This window comes from Trichechus manatus, unplaced genomic scaffold, assembly GCF_000243295.1.
Source record: "Trichechus manatus latirostris isolate Lorelei unplaced genomic scaffold, TriManLat1.0 scaffold00060, whole genome shotgun sequence".
Classification (NCBI taxonomy): Eukaryota; Metazoa; Chordata; class Mammalia; order Sirenia; family Trichechidae; genus Trichechus; species Trichechus manatus.
In genome coordinates, this window is record NW_004443996.1 from 9152977 (window position 1) to 9165099 (window position 12123).

General features: G+C 36.7%; 1 pseudogene; it reads right to left on the reverse strand.

The window, feature by feature from the left end:
• Positions 1-2234: 2234 nt before the first annotated feature.
• LOC101351942 (sodium/hydrogen exchanger 2-like) overlaps positions 2235-12123 on the reverse strand; it is a 59598-nt pseudogene continuing 49709 nt past the window's right edge.

A 12123-nucleotide genomic window follows, 5' to 3' on the forward strand; every position in this document is an offset into this window, starting at 1 on the left:
GTGGACTAGAGATAGACAGGTTGAAGCAATCAGAATATATATTTCATTTGAAGACATGTGGATAAATATAATCACCAAATGAAAAAGTATAGAGAGAATACAATGTTCAGGACGTAATTGTGGAGAACTCCCACATTTAGAAGCCCAGTAGAGGAGAATCACCCTGCAGAGGAGACTGAGAAGTACCTAGAGAAGCAGAAAAACCAGGAGGGTGTGATGTCAAGAAAAAATACATATATATTTCAAGAAAAAGGAAGTAGTCCACTGTGTGAAACTCCGCTTATAATTTACATAGTATTAGGAAAAAAGAAAATGTCCTTATTTGGCAACATGGAGGTCAGCGGAAACTTTGACAAGAACAATTTTGTTGGAATGTTGATGTCAGAATCCAGATTGTAGTTAAATGGAAGTGAGGAAGTGGAGACAGCATCTGAAGATAAGTTTCTTCAATGTCCTTGGTCATAACAATAATAATGCCTTATAAATATAAATTGCTTTAAAATTTACATTTTTATTTGATCTTTATAACAAAATAACCCTGAGAGATAGTTTCTGTATCCTCTTTCTACAAATAAAGATATGACTAATTGGTAATATGCCCAAGATAAGAATTCGTGATTAGGTCTTCTGATTCCAACTCCAATCCTTTCCCCCTTCAAGACCACTCAAGGGAAAAAATGGCTGAATGGGTAGAAAACTTTCTTAATTATGTCTCAAAATTTTTTCAAAAGACATGGTCTACTGATGGTGGACCAGACATTCTATCTCACCAAAAAACATCATGACAATGTTACCACTATCCAATAAGTAAACCAAAAAAATCAAACTCGTCGCCGTCGAGTCAATTCCAACTCATAGCAACCCTATAGGACAGAATAGAACTGTTCCATAGGGTTTCCGAGGAGAGGCTGGTGGATTCCAACTGCCAACCATTTGGTTATCAGCTGTAGCTCTTAACCACTATACCACCAGGGCTCCATCCAATAAATAAAATATAATATTGGATTTTTTTTATTTGAAAATGGGTCTTAAAGTTTAAACAAAATGAAAATGTCTGCAAATATTTTAACCACTAGATGGTGTTGGAATGACATGAGAGGTGCTCTATTGTACAAATTGTCTTCAATTGCAATCATCCAACAACATCCCCAAATATCTAAGTCCCATCCAAACTCCCTGACCAATGTCTTAAACTGGATAACAACATTATTTGAAACAATGAGGGAAATAAATATAAATGCAAAATGATTAAGTATCTGGGAGTAGTATGCATTTAAATACTTGGAGAAAATGCAAAACGAAAGCAGAATATAAGTGTTACTGAAAACAAGAGTAAATCAGATTGCTCCTCTCAGTCTCACCTAGGCTACTACATCATTAATAATTCTAAAAGATGTAGGAATTGGAAGTTAGTTCTTTCAAATGGCTTTGCATTTTGAACATTTTACTACCTGACACATACATTAAAGTGAAGATCAGTTATTGCTTAGATAAGAAAGTAATTTTATTTTAAGTTGGTTTAATATAGTTCATTTTAAAATGAGAAGAAAATAAATGTTGAATATTAATCAGAGTCATTCTCCCCAAAACAAACAAACAAAATCAATATCTAAGAAATTACCTGACCCTTTCTAGAGAAATATTTTGTGTAAAGGGAAGTCTGTCAAATGCACATCTCCTAATGTTCCTACCCCTAATCCACCTCCCACACACGCAAACATTCACTCTCATAGCCTAATTAGAAATTTTAGCCAGAATTTCAAATACTATCTCATTTAGTTACTGAATAGGTTTTTAGACTTTTTTTAAAGATTCTTTAATTACCTTTACATAACCGAAGTGCAGGAAACTGGCAATTAACAAAAAATGGTGAGATACACAGGCCAAAGAGGTAATTCAAGAGAAAAGGTGTCTTAGAATTTAAATTCTAAAGCATTTTATTTATTTACCCCTCTGCCCTCAACCCCAACCTTAACTTTTTAAATAGCTAAAATGCAGTATTTGTTTTAAAGCTGTTAGTGTTAACCTGAATGAATGACACATCCTCCCATTCTTTTACTGATTGAAAAATAAATCCCATCTCAGCTTTCGTAAATGCACAGTTTGAATTATGGTGGAAGCTATTTCACGTACTATAATTGTCTCTCTTAAATCTAAACTTCTTCAGTTCAAGATCCTTCAGTTCGAGTATGTCAGCCCATTCATTTCCACGTAAGTGAAGATATCAAATTATACTACTTTAATAATTTGTTTACATGTACAAAAACAGTAAAGAGGACAACTATGGTTGCTTCAATGAAGAACTTTTTTTCTGTAAAACTCTGGGAGCAGGACAAAAGGGAGAAGCAGATTGCTCCCCTCAGTCCTGTAGCTAGAATAAACTGACCCTTTCTGATGACCTCACAAGACGTTTGTTCACAAAAAATGTCAGTACAAGAACACTTGAATTTTCCAATAAAAAGAGTAGCTGAGTAATTAATCAACAGAAAGAAAAAAATTACAAGAGTGTTGTAATAAATTAGTGTTAAAGTAGATTGGGATTCTAAGAATTTGTGATGAATAATGTAAAAACCTAAACTAACCCATTAAAAGGTTTATTCCATAAAATCATTTTCAGGGAGTTTTCTTTAAATAGTTGTGTTTTGTTTCGGTTATATTTTAGTTTTTTATTTTTATTACTCTCAATTTTTTAGGATGAAAGCCATGCAATTTCCTTCCTTAGGCACATGTGGGTTCCCTGGGACATTCTTCAAAAAAACAGTCTCTGCAAAAAATAATATACTTATGAATTTTCTCTTTGGTCTTATAAATACTACTGATCTGATCCAAGCTAGTGAACTAAAAGCTAAGTATTTTGAACCATGTTGGTTAATGAACTACGCTCCCAGATAGTTCAAGGCTTTGAAGAAAAGTGGTTTTTCTCCTGCTTCTCCAAGTCTAGGGTTCTGAGATTCAAGTCTCAGCTAAAGCTTTTTTTTATTACTCAGTCTTGTCTATAGTCTCAAATATTAGTCTTAACTATGAGAGAATTAAGTACTTGATCATGCACTGTTACAATGTGAAGGACCCAGGGGAAATCTTTGTCCCAGAGATCTCACCCCTAGTGATAAGTCATTCCTTCCCTTTTGTCATACACTGCTCTTTTTCTCTCTCCTTTCACTATGCATGAAGTCTTAAACATCTAGTTGTGAACGAGTTTCTCAGATAATTTACTTCAGGACCAGAAAGCAAACTCAAGTTTCTTTGAGAGGTGAGCTGAAAATAGAGATCCTTACACAAAATTTCAGCTGAAAGTAGGTTGACCAATAGACAATTTAGCCAAAATTTATTTCGTTGAAAAAAAATCCCAGACTCTTTTCCTTTGAGTACATGGCAATTTGGGGCGTCATGGGGGAGTAGTCTTGTAGTCCTTTATATATGATTAAGAATTTGTGTCCATTTTTCTATATTTAAAAACTTTTTAATTCAATGTAAATATTTTACATGGTGCCAGAAAATTAAAATATAGCAAAACTATTAGAGCAAGCATGACAAACTTAAAATAAATAAAAGCTAATTCTACCCAGGAGTCCCTGGGTGGCACAAATGGTTAATTGTCTTTTGGATGGCAATTCAGACCCACCCAGAGACATCTCAGAAGTAAGGCCTTGTGATCAGCTTCTGAAAAGTCACATCACTGCAAACCGTGTAGAATGCAGTTTTACTCTGTATACGTGGGGTCGTCATGAGTCGGAATAGACTTGAGGGCAACCAACAACTACAAAGACTCTACCCCAAATTACAAACCGTTTAATTTTCTGTTTTAAAAATTGTTTAACCAGTTGTCATTGAGTTGATTCCAACTCATAGTGACTGCATGTGTGTCAGAGTAGAACTATGCTCCATAGGGTTTCCAATGACTCAATTTTCAGAACTGGATTGCCAGGACTTTCTTCCAAGGCAAGGTTTGGGTGGACTCAAATCTCCAACGTTTCAGTTCACAGCTGAGCATGTTAACTGTTTGTACCACCCAAGTACTCCAAAAATTGTTCAGATCTCTTTAATGCTTTTAATTCTATTTTATATACTATAAAAGCAGAGGAAACTCAGAGGAAAATACAAATATGCAAAGGAAAAACATAAATAACATCTATATTCCCACCAATTCAGGGAAAACTATTATTAACACTTTGGAATATAACCTTCCAAAGCTGCATAGTAAAATATCACTACCACCACCACTATCACCAGTTAACATCAAGTCCATTCCGACTCACGGCAATACCATGTGTGTCAGAGTATAAACGTGCACTATATGGTTTTAGATGGCTGATTTGTCAGAAGTAGATTGCCAGGCCTTTCTTCCAAAGCACCTCTGGGTGGACTTGAACCTCCATCTTTGGTTAGCAGCTGAGCACGTTAACCATTTGCAATATGAATATATAGATTTATATTATTATTTTTTAATGATAATTTTTAACTATTGAACATTTAAGTTGCTACCACAATGACTTTGAAAAAAAATTACCTTCGAATGGATTCAGACTCATAGCGACTCTATAGAACAGAGTAGAACTGCCCCATAGGGTTTCCAGGGAGCGCCTGGTGGATTCAAACTGCCGACCTTTTGGTTAGCAGCTGAGCTCTTAACCACTGAGCCACCAGGGCTCTGCCGCAGTGACTAAACATATATAAATAAGTTCCCAATAATCTTTATGCTGCATTAAAATTCCTCAAACTTATAGCTAGTGAGAGTATACTCATTTTTGAGCCAAAGTATCATTTCGGCTAAGCTTGCAAGTCATGCATATTTTCAGACAAATTTTATTTAGCTAACTTAGGTAAATTGCTTCAGGTAATCACATACTGACAAGATGATGACTTTACAATTCTGCTTACTACTGATTCTGTGTAGGAATAAAGAATGAGAATATTCTTATTTATCAACTACTGAAACCTTTTAATTTAATGGCGTTGCAAAAAAAATCATTTACTATTACTCAAGTCTAAAGACCAATAAACAACATCATGATAAATGGGAAAATACTAAAGTTGTCAAGACTTCATTTTACTGGGATCCACAGTCAACGTCCATGGAAGCAGCAGTCAAGAAATCAAAAGACCCATTGCATTAGGCAAATCTGCTGGAAAAAACCTCTTTAAAGTGTTAAAAAGCAAAGATGTCACTTTGGGGACTAAGGTGTGCCTGAGCCAAGCCATGGTATTTTCAATCACCTTATATGCATGTGAAAGCTGGACAATGAATGAATAAGGAAAACTGAGGAACTGATGTCTTTAAATTATGGTGTTGACAAAGAATATTGAATATACCATGGACTGCTAGAAGACTGTCTTGGAAGAAGTACAGCTAGAATGCTCATTAGAAGCAAAGATGGCAAGACTTTGTCTCACATACTTTGTCTCACATACTTTGGACCAGTCCCTGGGGAAGGACGTCATGCCTGGTAAGGTAGTAGTTGCTGTTGTTGTTAGGTGCTGTTGAGTTGATTCCGATTCATAGAGGGTCAGCAAAAAAGAGGAAGACCCTTAACTAGATGGATTGACACAGTGGTTGCAGTGATGGGCTCAAGCATGTGAGGATGGCACAGGACCAGGCAGTGTTTTTTTCTGTTGTACACGGGGTCCCTATGAGTCGGAACTGACTCAACAACACCTAACAACAACAAAGTCTAAAGAGAAAAAATATCATGGCCTCCTACGGCTTGTACTCAGCTCACTTTTTCCCTGCTTATCCAGGCACAGTATTAAGCCAATTTTGAAGCCAGACTTATGGAGCTGCAGACACCTCATTGACTATGTTACAATAGGGATTTCTTCCTCTTCCCCCCTTATACCAGAGGCAGTGATTATCTACCCATTACAGTTTAGAAATAAAATGGTATTGGAAAAAGGATCTCTTTCATCTCCTGAATTGTCACACAAAACTATAATATACAAATCTGTAGGAATCCTTGCTTGCTTTTGCTAGGATCTTAACATTTTATAGAAAAAAAATGCTTCTTTATTATTCCTGGCATTTTTTTTCTTATCTCTCAGCTATTTTTCATAGTATATATGCCCAAAGTAGATTTTTTTGGTCCAATTTTATTTTAAACAGATGTTTAGATAAAAAAGGATTTATTTCACAACCCTAGTGAGATTTTCCAATGAGCCTAGAATATGCTGGAAATGGCCTTCTATGAACTTGAATTACATTAAGCTGGTGGTCTCACTGTTAATGGCCAACCTAAACACATTTTAATGGATAGTAAAACATACCCTGGCCTGTCTTATTATTCAGCCTTAAAAACCTAAGCAATTTGCTTAATGTGCCTTTCAGAAATGCTGGAGTAAGCTTCATAGTCTCCAAAGAAAAGTCTACAATGATTCTGTTCATTTGTGGAGGAGGGAATTAGAGATATAAATGTCAAGAAATGATGATAAACTATAAACTGAATTCTTATGCAGACTTTAAAATGTTAAGAATAAAGAGACAGCTCAGTTTAACTAGCAATGAGGCTGTGATATTTTCAGGATGAAAAATATGTTACACATGTGTATTTCACTTCAGTAAGAATGAAATCTTAAAAAGTAAGAGTTTGACTGAGGAGAACATTTAGCTGCAGCCAACAATAAAGTCATATAGTCAGTGTGGTTGGGGGCACCAGATGTCACTTAGCCTTCAGTCAGGGTTTGAGGAAAAGACACAGATGGCATGTATTTTCCTGCTTCAGTCAGCACTGTCAAAAACACATTCAGTGCTTCAATAGCACTGACGCAGGCATTAGCAAGGTGTATACATATGTGTGTTAGGATGGGGAGCTGGAGCTACAGTCCTGAAGGCAGTGGTGACTTTTACTTCTGCTTTGTAAGTTGGAGTGAGGCAAGCAGGGGTAAACATTCAGAAAGTGAAAAATGTTGGAAACCTCTCAGCTTACATCCTAGCAATATTAGTACAATAGGCATTAATTCTTGCAGTAGTACTAGGTACAATAGCATATTTGTTATAGTATATTTTAGTAGCACCAGTATCAACAGTAGGAGTAGGAGTAGAAGCAGCAGCAACAGCAAAAACGAACATTACTGCGGCCTTGTGATATTCCAGGTTCTGTGCTGAGCTCTTGGACTGCATTATCTCATGTAATTCTCACAATCCATTGCCGTCAAGTTGGTTTTGACTCATACTGACCCTATAGGACAGAGTAGGACTGCCCAACAGGGCTTTCAAGGAGCAGTTGGTGGATTCCAACTCCCAACCTTTTAGGTTAGCAGCCAAGCTCTTAACCACTGAGCCACCAGGGTTCCAATTCTCACAGTAGCTAATCTGACCTTTGTTGTGTTGTTGTTATGTGCCATCAAGTTGATTCTGACTAATAGAGATCATATAGGACAGAGTATAACTGCCCCATAGGGTTTCCCAGGCTGTAATCTTTATGGGAGCAGATCGTCAAGTCTTTTCTCCCTTGGAGCCACTATGTGGGTTTGAACAACCGACCTTTTGGTTAGCAGCCGAGTGCTTAATCAATGCACTACCAGGGCTCCTTACTTTGTTATATAGGGTCATTATGAGTCAGAATCGATTCGAAGGCACACAACAACAGCAACACATCAATAGAGATATAAAACAGTCTACCTATGAGAAGTAAAGCAAATATAGACTACTGAAATTTTAAATCTCTTTCTTCCAATGGAATACTAAATTCAGGTGGTATATTTTTATATAAACAGCAATATTCAGCATACCTAATGCTCTCCAAACAAGACAAAAAATGACATTGAAACAAATGTAAGGCCAATTACATTCATGGTTATTTCCAATGGTAGAAATACCAAGGAAGATGAAGATGAGAGTGTCACTAACACTGCTCCACAGCTTCATAAAGTACTCGATAGTGGTATGGGACTTCAGAGAAATGTTAACTTCCACATATCATTTCATGCTCATATCACAGGCAACAATTCTAAAAGAGGGAAAAAAATGCATAAGAGTAATACTTGCATTTAATTTTAAAGGAAAGTGATCACACAAACTTCTCAAAAAGTAAATCAGAATTTGTTTCTCAAGGTACCTTACTATGTTTCAGAATGTGAAAACATGCCATTTTCTCAGAATTTATACAATAACATTTCCAAGATTATCAAATGCTTAGTTTTCAAAAGAAATTAGTTTCTATGTCAATTTGTGTGCTGAGAACTACTTGCCTGCTTTATCATCATCTTTAACATTGTCTAATCTGTCCTTGGAGCTCTGGTGGCATAGTGGTTAAGAGCTACAGCTGCTAACCAAAAGATTGACAGTTCAAATCTACCAGCTGCTCCTTGGAAACCCTATGGGGCAGTTCTACTCTGTCCTATAAGATTGCTATGAGTCAGAATCGACTCGATGGCAATAGGTTTGGTTTTAGTTTTCATGAAATAGGGTTGCACTGCAGATTCTAACCATTAGTTGGCAGCAAATTACTAAGAGACAGGTACTAAGAATGAGAAATACATCCTCTAAAGCACCACAGTGGCATTAATAAAATAATTTTTTGGTTCTCAGGGAGGTTGTTACTGTTTTATTTTATTTGCTATGCTTTTAAAATTATATTTTTATCCTCCTGTTTAATAATCCTTTCCAAGTCGTCCTCAAGAGCATTTCAATACACCTTTAAACACACCAAAATGGTTTCTAGCATGCAAGATTTTCTTTCTACTCTTAGTCATTTAGGAGTCAGATATTTTCCTAAGGACATGGGGTGGGGGCAGCAAAAGATGGGGGTGGGGAGAACATGTACATGGGATGAACAGCAACCTATCAGCCCCCCTGTGCTAAATTATCTACAAATCACTCTCTACTGAAGATTTGGGGAGGGGTGATAACCACCCACATATCTGAACTCACTTCAGAAGCTACGGTGAAGACAGTTGTTCTTCCACCTCTAATATAACCCTTTTAAAGAGCAAAAATCCCAGGAAATGACTCACAGTAAAAGTCATTAATGTAAACATGCGAAACTTGGAATCTGGGGGTGCAGACTGAAGATGTAGGTGGGCTTTGTCTAATCCTCAAATTTCCCAAGTCCAGCCCAGGTTAAACAGACAATCCTAAAGTATATTGGTTCCTAACCCTTAGCTTAAACTAATTTACCCTGGAAATCTTCCCTGAAAACGACCAGATGATTAACATATGTAAAACCCAAAGTACTTGGGGAAGCAGTGATCTGTAAGGAACTAGGTTTAATTTTCAGCTCGGGTTAAACCCAGACTCACAAAGGAGCCCTTGAAAAGACCAATTCACCTTCAGATACTTTAAATAATAACTTAGAGACAATTTTCCTTATTGATACTTCAGGTCCTCTGCGATTGCTCAATCCAGTTAAACCCATGGAGTTCAGTTAGAGGCACACAGATTTAAGATAGATAATGGGTTGAAATGGCCATTTGACAAGCTTAACCCTTGTCCTTTTTTTGAAATATAGATGAGGTTAGAATATACACATGTTTATATATAATTGTAGCTAACTTTCCTCGAGTGTTCATTTTGTGATGAGTATATCTTCTAAGCGCTTTATTTTATCTAAACTCTCAAATGCACCTTTATGAGATAGACACACTTAGGTGAGGAAACTGAGGCCTGAAGAGATTAACTTGCTCAAGGTCACATGACTAGGAAGTGGCAGGTCTGGGGTTTGAATTCAATCAATTGTCTCCAGGTCCCATGCTCTTAATCTCCTTGATATATATGGATTACACCTCAATGTAAAGTAAACAAAAATCCTCACAAGTGGACCAATAAGCAACATCATGATAAACGGAGAAAAGATTGAAGTTGTCAAGGATTTCATTTTACTTGGATCCACAATCAACATCCATGGAAGCAGCAGTCAGGAAATCAAAAGACACCTTGCATTGGGCAAATCTGCTGCAAAAGACCTCTTTAAAGTATTGAAAAACAAAGATGTCACATTGAAGACTAAGGTGTACCTGACCCAAGCCATGGTAATTGCAATCACATCATATGCCTGCGAAAGCTGGACAATGAATAAGGAAGACTGAAGAAGAATTGATGCCTTTGAATCGTGGTGTTGGCGAAGAATATTGAATATACCATGGACTGCCAAAAAAAATGAACAAATCTGTCTTGGAAGAAGTACAACAAGAATGCTCCTTAGAAGGAAGGATGGCAGGACTATGTCTTACATACTTTGGACATGTTGTCAGGAGAGATCAGTCCCTGGAGAAGGACATCATGCTTGGTAAAGTAGAGGGTCAGCGAAAAAGAGGAAGATCCTCAATAAGATGGATTGACACAGTGGCTGCAACAATGGGCTCAAGCATAACAATTGTGAGCATGGTGCAGGACCAGGCAGTGTTTCGTTCTGTGGTGCATAGGGTTGCTATAAGTCAGAACCGACTTGACAGCACCTAACAACAACAAGTGTGACTTGTGCAACCAGCATGCTGTTTTTCTTTTCCACATTTTGGAAACTATAGTTAGAGTTACATTTTCCAGCTGACTTGCTTTTCTGTGTTTTCTTTCATTAGTTGGGTACTGAAATTTTCTGACGTTCAGCAACAACCTCAGATAGTCTCCCTTTTTTTTAGAAGCATTGTTGGTTGTTCCACTCTGGAAGCAAGAGAAGAATACAAAAAGCTTCTCTGGGTTTTGCTTTCTTTTTCCTTCACAACTGTTTAAAAGGAGACTTTTTCTGGTTGATTACTTCAGTTTTTAAAGGTACAAAGTATTTGTCATTTAGATTCATGCATTGTTACCAATGTATATTATTTTTTATGTTGAATTGCATTTATTCTCCAGTCTCTTTAGTTCTAAAGAGCTCCCACTCTTGCCGTTGTTACATAGCATTGCTTCTTTGTTCTCTAAATAGGTTGGGATTTCTTTCAGAAACTGGAAGTGTTCCATAATGATTTTCAGTGCTCCAGGACAAAAATTTTTAAGTGTTTTTTAATTGCTCTATTTTCATTTTATCCTCAGCTATTTCAAGTAGGTAGATGGGCAACTACTGAACAACCAAATCTTTGAAACATGTGGTAGCCAACCATCTGCTCTCAATCTGCTACAGACTTTTTGCTTTCATTTGTAGTTCTGTGTGCAAATTTTGAAGGAAAAAACTGAATTCCTATTAAAAGTGTAGGTGTCTCATGAGTAATCAGTTTTCTTTGGCTAGTAAAAATTTATTTATTTGTTTGTTTTTAAAGTAGTTTCTGGCTAACATTACAAATATCTAAAAGTAATCTCAGTATCATAAACCTTAAGTGATCGGCATCTAGGATGTTTCCATCTTTTTGCTATTGTGAACAATGCTGCAATGAACATCGGTGTGCATATATCTATTTGTGTGACAACCCTTATTTCTCTAGGATATATTCCTAGGAGTGGGATTGTTGGATCATATAGTATTGATATTTCTAGCTTTCTAAGGAAGCGCCATATCATTTTGCAAAATGGTTGTATCATTTTGCATTCCCAACAGCAGTGCGTAAGAGTTCCGATCTCCCCGCAGCCTCTCCAACATTTGTAATTTCCAGTGTTTTTGATTCGTGCCAGTAATGCCAGGGTAAGATGGTATCTAATTGTGGTTTTAATTTGCATTTCTCTAATGGCTAGTTATCGCGAGTATTTCCTCAAGTGTCTGTTGGCCGCTTGAATGCCTTCTTTGGTGAAGTATCTGTTCATTTACCTTGTCAATTTTTTGATTGGACTATTTGTCTTTTTGCTGTAGAAGTGTTGGATTTTCTTGTAGATTTTAGAGATTAGACCTTTGTCTGACTTGCAACATCCAAAAAAACTTTTCCCAGTCTGTAAGTTCTCCTCTACGTTTTTGGTAAAGTCTTTCGATGAGCGTAAGTGTTTGATTTTTAGAAGATCCCAGTTATCTAGCTTATCTTCTGGAGTTTGTGTGCTGTTGGTTATGGTTTGTATCCTGCTAATGCTGAGTATTAGGGTCTCTAGCAATGATCCTATTTTTTCTTCAATGAACTTCAGAGTTCTTGCCTTTATATTTAGGTCTTTGATCCATATTGAATTAGTTTTTGTGTGAAGTATGGGTCCTGTTTCATTTTTTTACAGATGGACATCCAATTTTGCCAGCACCATTCATTAAAAAGATTGTCTGTTCACCATTTGATGGACTTTGGGCCCTT